Genomic DNA, 17,281 nt, shown 5'->3' with positions numbered 1-17,281 from the left:
AGTTTAGATGTTTTCTGTGCTTACTTTAGGCAGTCCTGCAATGTTGTTTTAAATATTTCCTGTGATTTTGAACTCTGATATCACTGTGAAGACATATTTATTGTTGTCTTGTTCTTTTATTATTTATTATTAAATATATTTAAACCTTTCAATTGTGGCTGATCTGTTTAGAGATATTTAAGCTCTTAGAGTTCTTGCATATTTATTTGATGACACTGTACTGGCCACTTCTAATAGCCTGGCTCTTGGCCAAACAACCATTTGGATTAATAGTAACATTACATAGTAAGATTAGACAACCTTTGCTAAAGGCCTTAAAGTAGTTGATAAGTAGTGGCTGGTGGTGGTGGAAACTACCTTATAGTCTGGGCAGAAGGGGGCATAACTAATAAACTTGTGCCAGCCTTTCCCAAGTTTGTGTGAATAAATCAAACCTCAAAGTGTGTGTGTGTGTGTGTGTGTGTGTGTGTGTGTGTGTGTGTGTGTGTGTGTGTGTGTGTGTGTGTGTGTGTGTGTGTGTGTGTGTGTGTGTGTGTGTGTCAGCTACTTGAGCAGGGACACAAAGCACTGGTTGGACAAAGAGGGTGCTGGAGGTCTTGGTTTGGCCACTCAGCTGAGATTTCAACTCTACAGATGTGCCAGTGGGGAGTCTTACTGGGGATCTGGAGAAAGAGGGATAAACCAGATTGACTGTGGTCTCTGTGTGCTCTTAAGGCAAATTGCACTTTACTGTGTGTGTACTTGTCATCCTCCCAGTGTGTACGTCCTCCACTGTTGCCAGTGGTGAGGATTGAGGCTCCTTGATTACTGGACCAGTGCTGGAGCATCACAGAGATAAACAAACAAAAAAAATAATAAATAAATGAATGAATGAAGGCCAAAAATGCATTATACATACCCTTAAGAGTTGACTCAGTTGTTCCTGATTTGGGAACATATGTGGACAGTGACCTAACTTTTAACCAACATGTTTCCATTGTTGTAAAAATGTCTTTCTGTGTTGCACTTGCACAGCTTATAAACAAAGGAATTTTGTCTAGATCAAAGGATCTCATTATCCCCTTTTACTCAGCCCTCATTAGGACAGTCATTGAGTATAATGCCACCTTTGGCACATATCTGTCCAGACACGTGCAATTACAAGAATGCCTGCAGATATACCTCACTAAAAGGATACAAGGCCTAAACAATATGCCCTACGTGGATCGACTTAAAGCCCTGTCACTATACCTGGTATCTTACACGTGACCTATGTCTGGCATACAAGTCACCCTCAGACCAAGTACTGACAGACCTACTGCACATCAGCAAGTCAAATGTCATCGGAAATACTCAGTCTGGTGATCTAAACCTGTTTTGCAACATCAACAGAATGGTTTGGAGAGACAGGTATATCTCACAGATGATACCACTGCTCTGGAACAGACTCCCCAATGTAAAACAAAGTTCATTCCTGTCCACATTCAAGTGTAACTTGGAAATATGGATGGGAAACAGAACATGTACCCTAGTATGGCCCCTGTACTACTAATGGACAGAAGCAGCTCCTAAATGCTCTATCCCATTTCTGGGTCCCCACAAATTATCTATGGTATGATCCCACGTATTCTCAATAGGGGTAATATATAATTATCAACCATGGGATGGGTAAGGCCAATCTAACACCTAATGGGATAGGTCAATTGAAGCATCCAAAGGGAAGTTGGCTAGGTTTTAAAATGTCCCACAAAGGCAGCTATCCAATTCTTACTTATGAACCTATGAATGAATGATGTTAGTGTTTCTGGAGGCAGACAAACCAGGTATCAAACTTGCTGATGTCAGACTGAGAATGCTTGTTAAAATATTTGTACTTTGTTACTACTGCTTGAGTTTACTATTCAGACCTCAAGGTTGTATCTAAACAGATCTGCCCTGCCAGACTGTAGGCAGATTAAGCCTTCTTGCAGTTTTCTGAAATAATAATGGTCTTTACTAAGAGGTGCCTATGAGAACCTGAACAGATAGAACATGTCAGTTATAAGCACATACTTCTGAACGGCAGCTGCAGTACAAAACACATAAACAAACAGGAAGTACATTCTTCTACACTTTGAATTAAAGCATAATATTCATTGCTTATATCTTCATTGCAAGGCATAAGGCCTTGAAAATTTAAATCCACAAAACACACAGAGATGTTATAACTAAATGACATAAATCTGTATCATATGAAAAGCATCTTATAAAAACATCTATTATGCATGTAATATTATAGCAATAACCCACGCCTGGGTGTGGGTAATGCTAAATTTACCCATGGTTGGCGTGGTTTGGTCGAGGGCCCGAGGACCAAACAAAGCCAGCCGTGGGTAAATTTAGCATTACCCACACCCAGAAGTGGTTATTGCTATTATCTATGACATTATTTAAGAAAAGAAACTATTACTTTTCTTAAATAATGGCATAGTATAATGCCTGTTTGCTGCCCTTCCGCAGATGTCTGGCATCGCGGCAGCTCTGATGTACTGCGGCGCCTGCGCGGTACATCAGAGTTGAACAAAGTAACGGAGAAAGCAAGATCTCCGTTGCTTTTTAGTGTCTCGCTATGTTAAATGAGTTTAACATAGCGAGACAGTTTTAAAATAAGCAACGGAGATGTCCGTTGCTTATTTTAAAACTGTCTCGCTATGTTAAACTCATTTAACATAGCGAGACATAAAAAGCAACGGAGATCTTGCTTTCTCCGTTAAACACTGCCTGCTATGTTAAATGGGTTTAACATGGCGAGACAGCTTTAAAATAAGCAACGGAGATCTCCGTTGCTTATTTTAAAGCTGTCTCGCTATGTTAAACCCATTTAACATAGCGAGGCAGTGTTTTAAAAAATCGAGTTATACTAATGGAAAAAAGTCCGGGCGACCGGACCTTTTTCCATTAGTATAACTCGATTTACAACGGGCACGCTGGCCAATCAGCGTGCACGTTTTGGGGGGTTCATGGTATAATAATTAATTACTGCACAAATCCATGAATTTATGTTATTAGATTGTGATGTTTTTAGTGATTTATGGATGACCAGGAATGTCTAACTGGAAAGTTTTATTTACATTGGAGTCCTGTGCAGTAAACCTCAAAGAAGATAGCAGAAATATATGAAAATAACTTCAAAATTAATTGCAGATAACGACATAACATGCAGAAACATTAGGAAAATTGTGTAAAGAAGAATATCACTTATGTTATATACATGCATACATAAATACATGATAGCAGTTATACACTAAAATCAAGATTCCAGTCAATTCAGATGTAGTGGGGATACATGTAGACAGAATAAAGACTAATCCAAACAAGTGAGACAACTAATAATTCAGCACTGATCATCTTCATTTTACAAGTTGCTAGATATGATGTGGGTGGAGTAAAACAGTCATGGAACAGAGACAAAAAAAAAACAAGTACATTTCTATTCCTATTGCTTGGTAAGTTATATCACATTGGTAGTTCCACTGTGTCTGTAAATAGCTTCTTTAACAAAACCTTAAAAGCTTATTTTTCAAAAATGTATACTGGGGAATATGAACATTTGTTATAAACTTCATCAGGGAGTACAAGCTAACTTGTGTCTCCAAATATATTTTTTAGTTTATGTATGTAGACTAATCTTTCTACAGAAGCTCTGAGTTTGGCTTGAACTTTATGCTGCACATGAGTATTGGCCAGAGCAGGCACATGGATGAATAGAGAAGCATATGTCCAAACTTTGGCTGAGTACAGGGCAAATACTGATTTAATTCCAGTCATTTAAGTCTACGAACAGCAATGCAATCAAATGTTTTACTATAATGTCTGGCATCAAACCTTGCTGTCCAACAGCAGTGAAAAAAGTACACCGAGTATAGGAGAGAAGGAAGGAGGGAGAAATCAGACATATGACGCAGCACTTTTTAAAGATAACTTAAAAATACTTGGATATTAATTCATTCATTCGCAGATTTAATTTACTTAAGCATGGACTTCAAGAATTTGTTCACCTTTTTTAGCCCCACTGCCTGATAACCATCAGGCCCTCTCTTGACCTAATGGCCCATTCATTCCCCTTCACCAGGATGAAGGCCAACCATTGTGGTAGCCATCAGAGGTGATTCATTTTTTCCATTTATAGCCCTATCCCCCTACTGTGTACATTTAATCAAATTTTCTCTTTAGTGATGAAACCCATGTATGAACATACTGCATATAACATAATGCATTCCAGGGTGTTTGTCAGTATTATCCATCTGTTTGTTTGTGTCTTTCGGCTTTTCCTGGTTAGGGGTCGCCACAGCGGAACTCCGGTCCGCTAATGATTGTTAGTTGATTTTTACGTGCCGAGTTACCAGCCCTGACACACAACCTTCAACGAAGGTACACCCATTCACGCATGTCTCCACGCAGAAAACGTTTTAGCTGAGAATCGAACCGGACAGCGTCTTACTGTGGGTGACAACGCTACAGCAGCACCACCACTGCGATGTTACACTATTTATCATGTCAGAATATTTACTTTTACAGGACTTGTGACTATCTATTTGTGTGTAATTATATTTGCCTGTACTACACCTACAATTGGTTATCTGTGATCTTTACACTTCTCCAACAAACAAACAAAACTAAATAAACAAAATATAGTGAGAAATGTGGACTACATATAGAAGAAATGTAACAGGTTGTGGAATGTAGGATGCTAACCAGATACAGTTTTTATCAAGAGCATGGTGTAGTAACCTTCTAGGGAATGTTTTTTTCTGTCATAGATAGCAAACTATTGGACGCTGTGTGTTTCTTTGTTCCGACCAGAGTTAGCTGGAAATATCTAAGTAGTAACCACTCTTAAATGTCCACATACTGTATAACTATACAGATTCAAAGTAAATTACAGTAATAGCATTTTCAGGTTTCATTCTTATATATGTTGAATAAAAGCACTGCAATAAGCTCTGTAATTAAGTGATGGAAATGAAATGCAAAATTGAGTGTCTGGAGACCACTAAATGACTATAATTAAGCCTATCTTACACTTGCAAATACCCATTACTAAGTACTGGATTACAGAGAAAAGCAGGAAATATGTGAAAAACAAACAGAAAAAACAGGCTACTGGCTGCACCAAATTATGCTTGTTTAAAGATAACACAACTTTCAAATGTGGTACAAATGAAAAGTGCTATTTAGCTGTTTCTAAGAAGTCTACAAAATGTAAGACCATGATGTGCAACAAAAAGTGAAATGTATTACAGTGAACAGAGTTACTGTTGTTTTGCTTAAGCCAGGGGAAGCAGGGCAGACTGTATTTTTCTATTCAACTGGACACATTATAAACTTTAGAGCGGTTTTCATTACAAAAATGGTAAATTATGATGTAACTCAGAGCCAAAATGTCCCCCTACCTAACTATTCAGCAGAAATTCTAACTCAGGTAACATGTAGATGATGACAAAATTTAATTTTAAACAAAAATACTGTTTATTTTTCTTCATATCTCTGTCAATATTGTTTGGTAACAGTATAGTAACTGCTTTGTTTAATAACAGAGACTAATATGGTTTCCACACATGTAAGATAAGAAATCTCTACAGTAATTCTGCAACTAAGTAACATCTAATATAAATGCATCTGTACTTCATAAATGTAAACATTAACAATGTCTATATGGTTAGTGAACTTTCACACAGCTGACTCATTCCTTGAAGTCCCATGTGAATCTATTCAAACAGATTTTCAGATCCCTAATACTACTTTCAAAAAAAATGGAGAAAACAACAAGCAGTTCAAAGGGAGAAAGAAGGACTTGCAATTAGGTGAACAGAAAGGACATAGTTACCTGTTGCTGAGACAAATAAAAGTATACGGAGGTCACTCACACATTCTGGAAACAGCATTCACACCAAAGCAGTTATAATTGTTGTATTCATTTACACTAAAAAAGAAGGTATCTTTATTCATTCACAACAAAACAGGCATGTGTCTATATTCATTCACAATGAAACAAGAGTAAGTGTCTACATTTAATCGCTCTGAAACAGATGTAATTTTCTGCAGTCCTTCACAATAAAACAGGCGTATGTGTCTATATCCATTCACATCAAAACAGGTGTGAGCAAGTGTCTGTATTCATTCATACCAAACCAGGTCTAAGCAGAGATGGATCAGCACTAGGTGACTCAGGCATCTGCTTAGGGCCTGGTAGTGGCAGGGGGACACAGATACAACATTAAAAAAATAATAAATAAATAAGTTTTCCTATTTTGCTCATTGTCTCTCTACTGTTACTTTAATTAATAATAAAAAACAGACTTTGCCCATGTCCACACCCTGCTGCTTCTTGGATTCAGACAATGAAACAGGAGCAAACACCACAGAGATGATGAGAGATTTAATTTCAAAGCAGAACAGGCAATAAACACCAGAGACTGCGGTGTGATACAGTGTTCATTTCTGAGATGTTTCACAATTGGCAGGTGTTTACACCAGAGAGAGAAAGATCATTCAGTTCATGAAACTTTGAGTGCATAAGTGCCTGCACTCCAAATTATACTTATGTACTCCAAAATATTTTAATTTCATTCAATCCTTTGTACAACACCTTGCTCAAATGTTATTATTCTGTCTTCTATATTACTGCATTTTTAGTAGTTTTGAAAATTGTATTGTACTTAATTTTGTTGATATTAGCTTTGTAATAATTGTATATGGAGCTTTTCTCCCTGGGCCTCTATTGAAAACAGGCTCATTTTGGCCCAATGGACTTTCCCGGTTAACAAACTGCAAATAAAAATAAAATAAAGTTGTTTGCTCCATAAAGAAAGTTTTTCTTGCAGGCACAAACTGAATTTCTTTTAGGAGTGTGCAGCCTTTTTTTCAGGTATGAGCATTTGCTATAATGTCAAAGCAGAATGGCAAGCATTCATTACTTAATTTCATAGCCACAGGGAGATAAAAGTGAGTGTCTGTGTGGGTATGTGTCTGTGACCTGCACAGGCTCAAACCCTGTACCTCAGCTACAGGATGCAAGAGCCTTAATCCTCTACACCAACTGCCATTAGTTTTTTCCTTTGGTAAATCACTGAGGATTACAGTCAATGTCAGTCATTAGAGATTCACAGTTTTTGTGTTTCACAGCATACATGTTGATGCAAAAATCTATTCTGATAACTTTTAAGTAATTTACAGTAGTCTTCTTTTATTTGCCTCCACTGTTACAGAACATCTCTGATTTTGCTTCGTATTTATCCTGTCTTTCAGCAAGTCACTTAACCAGACAGTGCTTTGGGGCAATTGGAAATATGTGCTAAGCTCCTCAATGGTCCCCTGCACTGTAAGCCTAGTAACCAGCAGTTATGGTGTAACAGAAGAAAACTAATTGCAGTAATCAGGAGCATCATTACATTAGTCATGTTCTTTGGATGTGATTCTTGGTTTCCTTAATGTTGACAGTTTGTTTATTATTTAGATACAAATAAGTTGGACAGCATGAAGTCTATGAGTTTAATGTTAATATTTTAACTATGAATGTTTTTTTTAATTTAGCTTTTTTTAGGCACACAGGTGTGAAATGCTCTGTGTTTGGGTTACAACAGTTTACCTAGCACTTAATGCACATGCGTGAGGATACTTCCTTTTGTACATGTTCTGATTCTCTCAGTCTTCATTTGTCTTCTGTGACTCTGCCAAGTTACTTTACCAGGCAGTACTCCTGGACTACTCCTGAAAAGGGACACATGTCCAATGGGCTGTCCCAGGCTGCTAGCAAATGCATCATACATTTGTCTTTTGAATTCCTGCACCATTAACTCAGATGTGAAGTAGTTCATAGGTTCATAGATTAGTACTAAGCTAACTGCCCTTGTGAGCCATTTTAAGCTTAGCTAATTATCCCTTGTGAGACTCAAACCCTGTACCTTGTGTTTGTAAGGCAAACACCTTAACCATTAGTCCACCCTCCCACTATAGTACAATAATATATGCTATTTGAGTATAAGTCCCAGCATATCTCTTGTAGTTTAATGAGTTGCCAGATGCATTTCCACTAAGTCTTATGTTTCAAGGGAAGAGATGTCTACTGTTGCTCATGCTAAGTCTGCTTTCAACATACAGTTGTTTTGTTTAGCAAATGGCTATCAGTGTTTGTGCTACAAAATTTGAAATAGAAGTTATAAATCTAAATCCACATTGCTGTAATCATTGAAAAAAATAAATAAAGTGGTATGCACACTGACAGTTTTAAACAGAGTTATGGTAATTTGTGGGAGAAAGCCAAGTAATGTGATTCTGGAATGGCTGAATAGCCCCAGTCTATTACCTTGCCTAGGTCCTATTTGACCATGATCCATCTCTGGGTCTAAGTGCCTATATTCATATATACTAAAACACAAACAAGAACCCACGGTAGTGGTGCTGTGGTAGCGTTGTCGCCTCACAGCAAGACGTTGTCACATTCGATTCTCAGCTAGAGCGTCTTCTGTGTGGAGGCATATGTGAATGGGCGTTCCTTCATTGAAGGTTGTGCATCAGGGCTGGTAACTCGGCACATAAAAATCCACTACCAAACATTAGCGGACCAGAGTTCTGCTGTGGTGACCCCTAACCGGGATAAGCCAAAAGACACAACAACAAGAACAACTAAAACACGAACAAGTGTCTGTAGTCATACACTCTGAAACAGGTGTGTTTGTATTTGTTAACTCACTGTAAAACAGGTGTAAGGGTATATGTCTGTATTCATTCACACCAAAACAGATATAAGTACCTGAAGTAAGTCATACAGAAATGTGCATAAGTGTCTATTCACTTACAATGAAGAAGGTATAACAGCATGTATTAATTCACACTGAAATAAGTGTAACTGCTTGTATTCATTCACACTCAAACAGGTGTAAGTGACTATATTTTATTCTATAAACCATTAAGCAACTGAAATTGTCAATCAAGTCTACACAAGCCTAATCAGTTTAAGAGAGTTCATACTTAACCTGTCTGTATTAAAATATATCATTTACACAGTTATTTTACACAGTGTACTTATTATAACTGTCTAAACTGATGTAGATATTTTGACTCAGTTAAATGGACAGAAAAAAAAACAGCTTTACAAAGTCCACTGAGAAAGTGAAAATAAATATGTATTTTATCATATCTTGATATTCTGTGCTACACTAATTCTTCAGAAATAAACCTTTGTTATTATACTTTAATTTGTTATACGTTAAAATGGCTATGACTGGGACTGTTACACTCGCATGATCTTTTTTTCAGTCAATTCACCTTCTTCCTATGATGCAATTTGTATCTGTCCCTCATGATATGACACAACATAAACTTAATAAATTATGTGCTTTTTCTGAATTTAATTACAGTGAGAATTCTGTGAGCCACTGATTTCTTAGTCTCTCTCTAGAAACTGTACTAGTGTTTCTTTTTGACTTAATTATACTGATTTGTGCAAACTGCAAGACAAAAAAATCTTTCCATAGTAGTTTTAAATATCCAGAATAAAGTAAGTAAAGGGTTATATTATATATATTCAAAGCTGTAGTTCCCCACATTCTTCATTAGGTGTTAAAGTCCCCATTTAAGTCTAGCTGCTCTGCTCCTTCATTTGTGACTGACAGTTGTCACATCAAAGAGCTGCTAAGGCAGATGAAAAGATATGTGTATTACTTCATGCTGTCCTTAGCTTTCTATATTTATGTGAATAAAAGTAACACTTTGCTGACCAAGAGTACATACCATCATGTTTATGTGCATTGAAATATATGCTATTTTTATTCTTCATATAAAGATGTGTGCAACAACTAACTGTTTAAAAATCACTTCAGTTTATTTGCTATGTGTGCTTAATAGCACTTTACTACAGCCTTGGGATGAAAAATTGTGGGATGTAACTAACATAAGCCTATACATTCTTTTCTGAAACAACTGAGATTTGAAAAAGAAAAACAGATGCTAGAACCCTCATCATCTGTAGCAGAGAAAAATAGAAATTAATAATTTGAAAGTCATCATAGGATCATAGGATCATATGAGGTTACTAGGCTAATGGCCCTGGGGCCCTTACAAGCCTAGCCAAGAGTTTATCCCCAAAAAAGAACCCTCTGCACCTGTCGCCACTGTCAAAAAGTGACAAAAGTGGAACCCCTGGGATAAATTTGTGGTTTCCCATCCACTCATCAAGGTTGTGCTTGAAGAGGGTCAGCAAGGTACTCTGTTTGACATGTTTGGGAAGTCTATTCCAGAGACGGAGCAGTCTCTGGGAGACAAACCTGTCTCTCCAGCAGGTTTTGTTGTTGTTATATATTACATTTAGGCCTATTGAGTGGGTAATATGTGAGGAGTTAAGACTTACAGATATGGAGCATCTCTAGTAGGGCAGTCCGATATTGGCTTGTAGGCGAGACACATATGACCTCTGAGCAATCTGTATTATACCGAGTAGAGTGATAGTGATTTGAGCCTGTCCATATAGGACAGATGTTGGAGGCCATGCATTCTCTTTGTGAGGTATTTCTGTGGCCTTTCCAGTTGGTGCAGGTGTTAGGAGCGGTACATGCCAAATGGGACATTATACTCAATTATAGGCCTAATGAGAGAGAAGTACAGAGAGGTAATAATCTCCTTTTTTCTGGATGCAATCCCTTTATTTATGAGATGAACTGCATAAAAGACTTTTCTGACCACTGCCACCACATGATGGTTGAATGTGAGATTGTTGTCAACCTGAGTACCCAGGTCTCTCACCACAGGTTGTGTGCTTAGGGGGCCGTGTTTTTGCTGAATGGTATGATAATACATTTTTTTGCACTTAACTTAAAGCCATGACTTTGGCAGCAGTTATTTGTAGGTGTGAGACCCTCTTGCAGTATGTTACCATCATTTGGGGAGTCAATAACAGCACCCAACTTACAGTCATCCACAAACCTGGTCAGCCACAGGGCCTTTGTGTTTGCCTGGACCTTTGAGAAGTAGATGCCAAACAGTAGGGTTCCCAGGACAGATCCCTGGGGAATACCACTAGTGACAGGTCCTCTGTCAGAGGTGGTGGTGCCTACTTTGACTTTGTGGGTCCTATCTGTGAGCCAGTTGGCCACCCACATGATGAGATAGGGATTTACACCAAGTTGTGTTAGCTTTTCGATGATGCCTGAGTGGGGGATTGTGTCAAAGGCATCGGCCAAGTCAAGATAAGCTGTGTTACTGACTTTTCCTCATCCAGGGCCTCAGTGACAGTCTCAAAGAGGTCAAGCAAGTTCAATAGGCAAGATCTGCCCCTGACAAATCCGAACTGGGTGGGGTCAAGTGCTTGGATATTGCCTATGTCCTTGTTTATGAGATCCAGAATAATACACTCCATGGCTTTTCAGATCAGACTTGTCAAGCTAATGGGGTGATAGTTTCCTGGGTCAGTAGAGGTACCAACTTTGTGCAAGGGGATGACAATGGCAGTTCTACACTCTGCTGGAATGAAGCCTGTAATTAGGCTGTTATTGAATAGGGTGCTCAATGGTGAAGACAGTTCTTGCTGGAGATGGTGCAGAATACAGCCTGGGATACTATCAGGTCCCATGGAAGCTGTGTTCTTTGCCTCGGATAGAGCCTTTAACACTTGATCTACAGAGATATGAGGTGTGTGACAAGTATCGGGGATGTCGAATGAGCCTTTAAGGGGGGATGGGGTGAAGTTTGCACTGAACCTATTGGCTAGCAGGCTGGCTAAGTCAACAGGATCAGTGTAAGTGGTATCATTAAGTAATAATTCGGAACAAACCTGGGCTTTGCCATGGAGGTTCCTGACATAACTGAAGAAGGACTTGTGGTTTCCCTTTGTTTCAGGGGCTAGTTTCAACTCATAATTAGCTTTAGAGGTTTTCACTAGTGATCTAATTTGCTTGTTGAGGCTGAGGAATAATTACTAATTAATAGCTTCTTGGCAATAAACTGCTACTAGATGATATAGGGAGAAAATAATTCTGTGATAAGGTTAACTATACTAATGTATGGAGGTTTCTTTAAGAGAGCATTTTTCTAGTTGTTTATTTTTTATTTTGGCATGGCTTCTACTATTTATACATTCCTGAGATTTTGGGTAACACTGGCAGTATTAGCCCAACCAGGGGGAACAGCATCTATATCATGTTATCGAAATCTTACTACATCGAATCACTAAAGGTCGACCTCTAGTGATCGATGTAGTAAAACATTGAATAACGCTTAAAAAACAAACAAAAATAAAAACTAACTAGCGTAGGCAAAGGGGACAAGCCCCCCTGCACTCCCCACATGGGGGGCTGTGCCCCCCATGCCCCCCTACTTAAATATTTAAACTCCGAGACCGGACTACATTGAGGTAAACGGAAATCTCCCCCTATGGAGATTTCTGTTTACTGCACGATGTTCTGCGTTTTCGATGTTGTGGTGCCGACAATATCAGCTTTGATATAGTCGGCTTTCGACATCGTGAAGTAGTCCCAGGGAACAGTATATATGATTTGGAGTTCAAACTAAGCAATTAACAGTTTTAAAGGATGTCAGATAATCTGATAATTGTCCTGCATATATAGTAACTTCATATTATATCCAGGTGCTACAAAATTAAATCCAACAGTGAAATTCTACTTGAATATAACTAAATCTTCTATTCTGTAAGACACTTCTATGCATTTTATATCATGTGTGATTAAAGTTTGTTTTGGAGGAATAACTCAGACATTGCTAAAGCAAGAAAGAAAACCTACTGGTAATTCCTTTATAAATATTTTATCTGATGTATAAAATCAACCTGGTTAACTGGGTTTTATTTATGCAGGGATTACAGTTCAATGCATTTGGCACAATAAAGGAATATATTTTTGAGAAATGTTAATTTCAAATCCAAGTGTCTCCTTAGTAATTAATAATATGTATCCATGTACATATCAAGGTAAACTTTAATCACCAAATTTCAGTGGTTAAGTTTTACCTTGACACAGACACAGTTATGAATTAGCAAGGTATGAAACATAAATAGGTTATTATTATATCCATTAATTGAGACAGTTCAATTAGGTACATAGCCCCTTTTCAACATTTGCACTGGTAGAAAAGCTCCTACAATATTACAATAAAGTATTATACAATTTGTTTACAGGAAACAATTATTGTAGGTGAAATAGCATATTACACTGAAAATAAAAAAATTGTTTCTATCAGTCATGCAATCATAAAGTGTGTTACACTGCAAAGTAAATTATTTCTAGGGACTAGGTATGCACAATTATACTGAAAAGATACTTAGATAATATGTACATCTTTACAAATCATAGAAGATCAAACATATCCTGCAGTTACAAGTTTTGGGTCATGCAAAGTAAACTAATACAGTGATTAAGTAGTAAGAACAAGGAGACGCTGCTTAAGAAGTCGTGGTAACATTTGTATGGAGAGCAAAGAGTATAAATGTTTGGATTTAGTATGGCAGCATAACGTTAATGTAGGGAAGGTACAGTACAAGATGCATTAGCATGGCAGAAGAAATGAAGGTTAGTATAAAGTGCAGTAAAACTTTAGGTTAGACACTGGAGTTTGGTGAAAAGATAACAGACTAGTTACAGCCAAAGTTCTGTAGCTGGGTTAGAATATCTAGTTATGTATAGTTGGATTAGAACAGGCATGGGCAAACTACGGCCCGGGGGCCACATGCGGCCCGTTAAACGTTTTGATTTGGCCCGCCAAACTTGAAAAAATTTAATAAATTAACCTTGTTAATGTTTTATTTCCCCTGCAATTCTGATGTTTCCTCACTAGATGGCGCACTCTAGATATATTGGCTTTGTTGAGGTGAAGTGTAGGCCTATTACTCCACGTTTGCACTTTACCCTTTGACCCACCGCCCCTCTATGAAGATGAGCGGACCCAAGAAAAGGAAAGTGGACAGAGAATGTCGAGTGTTCAATAAGGAGTGGACAACTAAATATTTTTTCACTGAACACCGATCATCTGCTGTTTGCCTGATATGCCAAGAAACTGTGGCGGTTTTTAAAGAGTATAATATTAGCCGTCACTTTGCCACAAAGCACACTAATTATGCTAGCAAGCTGCTGCTGAGAAGGTGGCAGCTAATTTGAAGGCTCAGCAAAGTTTTTTCACCGTCAAACTGCCATTCAAGAGTCAAGTACCAAGGCCAGTTTTATGCTTTCATTCAAAATAGCAAAGGCCAGCAAACCACTGTCTGACGGCAAGTTTTTAAAAGAATGTATGGTAGAGACAGCAGGTATTTTGTGCCCAGAGACCAAAGACAAATTTGAGAAAATCAGTTTATCACGGCGGACAGTGACTCGCCGTGTGGAACTAATAGATGAAGATATCACCAGCAGATTAAACAAAAAGGCGAAGTCATTCACTTTTTATTCTTTAGCACTGGATGAAAGCAACGATGTCAAAGACACAAGACTCATTTCGAAGTCAGAGATTTTATTGTAATGCTTTTCTTCATTTTCATTGGAAATTAAAGCACATGTTTTCTCCATATCCCAAGATGTGTATTTTTCCCCCAATGAGGTGATGTTTTCAAAGTATGCCATCTATCTGCTCCTGTTCCGGCCCCTTTGTCAAATGTTAGAACTCAATGTGGCCCACGAATCAAAAAGTTTGCCCACCCCTGGATTAGAATATTAAATAGAATAATTCAATAGAATCATATTTTAAAATAATACCTGATTTTGTGCAGAAATATATAGTTGTATGTTATTGTTTAGTTGTAGTCATGATTTTAAAATGCTGTGTTACATTATACATATGCATTTTCATTTACTTGTCAAGTGTTTTCTTAATATTAGATATTATATTGTCTTGTAATCTGATTTTATAAGGTATAGAATTCCATAGGTTTGAAATCCATATGGAATACAGTTATCACCATAATGATTACCAGATTTTTCAACTAGAAGTACATGTGATATTTTACATATTTTATATCTATGCTGGCAGTTAGCACAGAGGACTAAAGTTCCTACTTTTAATGAGATGCTTCCTCTGACAAGGGTGCAGGGTTTGAATCTTTCTACTTTCATGTACCTAATGTGTGACATTTAGCAAGTCACTTACCAGACAGTGCTTTGGAGCAACTGGACATTTGTGCTAGGCTCTTTAATGACCTCCAGGACTGCAAACCTAGTAACTATGAACTGATTGTCATTGTTTACCAGCCATCCCCTATTGCATAGCTAAAATCAGGAAATGTTATGGCATTATCACCAGCAGAACCATTTCTAATGCGCTATAACCTATTTATTCTTCAAGGACAGCAGGCACTGCATTTGTAGATAAAATACTAAAATACAAAGTTGTTTGCCAGCAGCAACCTCTGCATTAGTTAAAGATCTCTTTAATGTGGAATTATACAGATGACTTTTACTTCTGCACAGATTGCGCATATTGACTTAGCACATGTTATCAGGTGGTTACTATTTCTTATGCTCTCATAAATACTCTTCTATTTACACTGCTACACATGGCTGGATCTTATAGTATGACACTAATGATTTTTATACAGTTTAATGTAGTTCATCCAAACCTACCAATAGAGTATATGTAATTTATTTCTTCAGATAGTTTCATTTCTCCAAGTCTTTTGAGTTCCTAATGCTATGATGGGAATGGAACCCATTCTTAAGTCAGGGTATGATTAAAGTTCATGAAATTAGTATTGTTTCGGTCTTTGATGTTAGCCAAAAGTGCTCTTCTCAGCACCCACAATGTATCTAGAATTCACTCCTGCAATTCATATGGAGTTACACGCGCTGGTAGTATATCTAAGTATGACTGTAAATTCCTTTTTAGAAGACTCATGGCTCCTTCTTTCACATTGTCTTCATTTCTGCCTGCAGATTCTGGTATGTTATGAGTTTGTGTCTTTCTGTATGTAAGATACTGTAATCACCTGGTCTAGCAATTTCAATAATCAATGCTACTTTTGTCCTCTTTCATAGATTACTATATCTGGTTTTCTCACATCTATTTTTTGAACTGCTGGTAATGGGTGATCCTATGTGATATAAACTTCATGATTTTCTAAACTGCTTTGTGGCTAATGTTTTCAATGCTTCTCAACTACTTCTATATTGTAATGTTTGCACAATCCCCAATACAAAAGTCTTGCCACATTACTATGCCTTTCAGCATACAGACCCTCTGCCATTAATGTATCACACCCAACAACAAGATGTGTGTCTCTTTCCAGTTCTGTTTTACAGCAGTTTATACAGTAGCTGCACTCTGGAATTCTCTCCCTACCACCCTTCGAAATACTCAGAGCCACTCGAACTAAAAAACTCTTCTCCAATCTCGCCTCCTTTCAAAGTGGGGATGTTACTGTACCCCTACCACATAAAGTCTTTACCACCATCTGCCATGCACTATATACCTCAACCTTCAATCGTTGCACTCTCTTACCCTTTGCCTGTACTTCCTCGCCTACCCTATACCTCATAAACGTCCCCCAACACACTCCCTTTCCCCACTATATGCCACCTTTGACCTCTCCCACCTCACCTTCTTCTCTGTCCTCTCCTCATATTTCCAACTTCCCCCCAAAAAGCTTGTTTTTTATCTGCACATAAATGTTTTACTTGCATGTTTTTTTCATCTGAAATGCCTGTACTTTTAATATGTTTAGACTTCATGAATCTCACTTTTGTAAATCAGTACCTAGGATTAAAAATTGTGTGTCTTTTTTTAACAAATTGTATATTATCTCTGTATTTTTCACTGTTCTGCTACTTTATTTACTTTTATATAACTATTGTAAAATTGTCTCTATCCTGTAGAGCTTTTCTCCCCGGGTCTCCACTGAAAACAGACGCTTCCAGGCCCAGTGGACTACCCCGGTCATCAAACTGTAACAAATAAATAAATAAACAAATCAGCATTTTTTCCACAGGTTCACTAGACTTCATAAACCAACATATATGTAACCCACTATCCTGGGGCGTCAATGTTATTCTTTCATCTTTTGGTTTAAATTCACCTTTGCTTAACCATTCCTGCTTCAGATCCTGACCAACATGAGGTTGTTCAAGGAGTTTTCTGTACTTCCAACTATAGTTATGCCTTTTCCACATTTCTTAACGTCTCAGCTGATCCTTTTCCTCATGTTCTTTCTTTTGTTTTTTGGCACATTCAGTTGCTGCCTGATATTTGTCTACTTCTGGACTGATTTCCATTTCTGCTTGACACTGATATGCTTCTGCTAAACTAAGCAGGGAAGTCATCTTAGACTTGTTCTCCT

This window comes from Protopterus annectens, chromosome 1.part0, assembly GCF_019279795.1.
Source record: "Protopterus annectens isolate FY-2018-M chromosome 1.part0, PAN1.0, whole genome shotgun sequence".
Classification (NCBI taxonomy): Eukaryota; Metazoa; Chordata; order Ceratodontiformes; family Protopteridae; genus Protopterus; species Protopterus annectens.
The sequence above is the reverse complement of the archived record's forward strand: the minus strand, read 5'-3'. Positions refer to the sequence as shown.